We start from the raw sequence: 3,092 nt of genomic DNA, 5'->3' as shown, positions 1-3,092 counted from the left end.
CCCCCCAAGAATTATTTTTCAGATATGGGGTTGAAATGGTGCTTTTTACAGCAGAAAAGGTGACCAAAAAGCCACAAGTTTACAATCAGTTCTAAAGGTGAACATGAACATTCCATGTCACCAACAGCAGAAAAGAACATTTTACAACACAACCCAATTTAATGATCTATGTGTCCACAGTGTAAGACAGCACTGTCACTGATGTAACACATTGTCATGCTGGTTGTACCCAAAATGTGTCTCTGTAGGTACATGTCTATGCTGGCTGATCCCAATTTAGGCCAGCATTGTCCTGTACAAAGTATGATTGATGCTGCCTGAGCATGTGCAGTGTGCCCAATACATATGGTAGCTTATCTCTGTAATACACATTACTTCTGTGGTGATGAAAGAAGCATAATTCAATTCAACAGATAAAATGTGGAAAAGGATCACCCAAAGGTGAACCTAATTGAAGAAACGCAATGTGAGCACAATCTTAAAGTATGCAACCTAGCAGGCCTAGTGCACACTTTACTTTTTCTTTCATCAATAAATCAGGGGGAGAGCGCGAACGCATTCCCCCACTACCAGAAATAATGCAGTTGTGTATCCCGCATTTGGGAACATAGCAGGGGTCAGCAAATCCGATGTGCAATGAATGGGTAAGCCTCACCCTGAGATATATGCCCTTGAGATCAGATTCTCCCCTTCCAGCTAAGTATGAGTTGCATGCAAGAGGGCAGGGGTTGGGTCAGTTCTGGGAAGCCCTGCTAAGCGAGGGTGAGAAGGCAGGCCCTGACCCAGCCCCAACCTCCCACCCCCCGGAAACTCTGAGCGTCTGCAGAGCTGCCTGTCCGGCGTGTAGGGGGAAGCTCCAGCAGGCAGAGCCCAGCAGAAGAGCAGATTGTAGCACAGTTCCTTTCTCCCATCAGGCCCTGCTCGGCCCGAGATTTGTATGAATAGCAGGATGGCTCGAGCAGGCCTGTTGCAGTCTGCCCACTGGCCTGTCGGCCCCACATGGGCCCATGGCCCTCCTGAGCGGAGCAGCTCAGCGCTGGCCCCATTGACATCATCATAATCATCCTGGACCTCGACGCTCCACCACCCCTGAATCTCAGAGTTCTGCTCAATGACAATGCTGAAGCTTTGACATCTTTGCCGTAACCATATGCCGTGTTGTGTCAGCCGAGCCTGCACAGCGCCAAAGGCAAGTATTCCCTTGTCCGGGCCCAGAGGTCACTGAGTCTTCCAGTGCCATCCACTTGGCACGGCCTACTGTTCCCAGCATTTTCTACCTGCAAATCAGCACCACTGCCAAACAGAACTGCATCATTGGGGCCCATCGGTGCTGCTCTCCGACTTGACCCCAGCCCAGCGCAAAGGCACCCATGCTTCTGGTCTGATGCTGAAATGCCTGGCTCTGCTGAGATTCGAAAGACAAGAACTAAGGTATTTTGGGAACATAGTACTATTGTTTTTTGTGTTGCAACTGTATCAGCTCACACCTCTCCTGAGGGGTATAGGCTGCCCTCAGACTGCGCTACCAAAAGAGTGAAAATAAGTTATACCTTTTGGGCTTGCCTGTTTCACTTTTATGATTGGGATCACTGCTGCATGGGTATTAAGCATGTTATAAATATCCTATCATATCAGATCATATAGATCACAGATCAAGATCATAAGCAACTTCCAGAAACCTTGGCAGGTGGTCCACTGAGGCCCATTTGCAGGTTGCAGTGTGTTATTGGGGCACTACTAGGGTAACATATTGTACTGTACATGTGGTATTCGCCATGCTTTGATACCCCTCTGGCCACATCTATAATGTCCAATGTAGTTTGTATAATGCATGGACATTTTCATCAATCCGCACTGTGCTTAGAGGTAAACGCAACTGAGCTCCCGCTGTTCTTCTTTGTCTTGAGACGAGGAAAAAAAGCACTGCAAAGGTTACGTTTCTCAGCTGATAAAGGTTCTTCTTCGGTGACATTCGCAATTAAAAAGAACAATTTTTGGGGCAGACAGGCTGTGTCACCGCAACCCCTTCTAAACATATGTCCAGAGATGACAAACCTTGAAAGTAACTCCGCACAATGGCCCTCTGAGCAGCGGCCCACGGCTAATCAGGGGTTCAGGAATCCGCTGTGCTGTCCACGCCGAGAGGAACTCCTGCACAGCACCTGTCCACATAATCCTTTGCCCGGGCCAGCACTCTCTTCTCCTCACCTCGCCACCTCCTCCCTTCATCTCGGCTCGCCTTTTGCCCCTCAGAGCACCATGCAAGAGAGGAACGTGCATGTCAGGGCCGGAGCTCGTTCCTCTCTTGCATGGTGGGTCCTACTTGCCTGAAATGGGATATTTAAATGCAAAGTAATTGCTACTATATTAATCCCATTGTTCATAGTTTGTGGGGGTACTGGGCAATTGTATGGACCCGTGCTCACTGAAAATGAATGGTATTCCCGAGGTAACCCTCACTATGCTGTGATACAAATTTGTCTCTCCTTCCTCCATCATCAAGTCCCAAGATCTTCTTGACAAATGTATTTATTTCTGCAATGTTTGTCGGATATCCGACAAACATTGCATAAATAAATAAATTAACGCTTTGTGGCTGAGGACTGTAACTACCTCTGTTGACCCCATGGGGTCACTAGAGGAAGTTACAGTTTTGCACACAGGCACATTTAAAAAAGAGTTGTCCAACATACGGCCTCGCGGGCCACATAAAATGGCTTGGCGGGCCGCATTGTGGACCGCAGGCCGTATGTTGGACAACCTTGGTTTAGACAGAACTCATACCGATGTGTGGCCATCTTATCAAGGCACTGGCCTTGCCCCTGATTTATGCTGTTTAACAGACACACATACATACGCACAGACACACACACAGGCATTCTCTGCACTCAAATAGAATCAGTTACTCACTCCACCTACCAGATGGAACACTGACAACCAATGTCTCATTAAATATCCTTTTTAGTCATTCAGTAATGTTCTGTATGAGTCGTTTAACCCAGAGTTCAGTTCTTCACAATTTGCAGCAAATGATTCTTGCTGTAAAGTTATGAGACTGCATTTCACCATCTGTTGGCTTCTCCTTGGACAGT

At 47.5% G+C, this 3,092-nt stretch overlaps 1 non-coding gene across 1 annotated transcript; it reads right to left on the bottom strand.

Annotated features, from left to right (window-relative positions):
• Nucleotides 1-538: 538 nt before the first annotated feature.
• On the bottom strand, nt 539-704 carry LOC138460010 (U1 spliceosomal RNA). Its single transcript, XR_011262779.1, has one exon. It is a non-coding gene; the product is annotated as a U1 spliceosomal RNA (small nuclear RNA).
• Between the last annotated feature and the right edge of the window lie 2,388 nt (nt 705-3,092).

This window comes from Ambystoma mexicanum, chromosome 4p (genome assembly GCF_040938575.1).
Source record: "Ambystoma mexicanum isolate Mex_15411 chromosome 4p, UKY_AmexF1_1, whole genome shotgun sequence".
Classification (NCBI taxonomy): domain Eukaryota; kingdom Metazoa; phylum Chordata; class Amphibia; order Caudata; family Ambystomatidae; genus Ambystoma; species Ambystoma mexicanum.
This window is presented reverse-complemented; position numbering and strand designations above follow the sequence as displayed.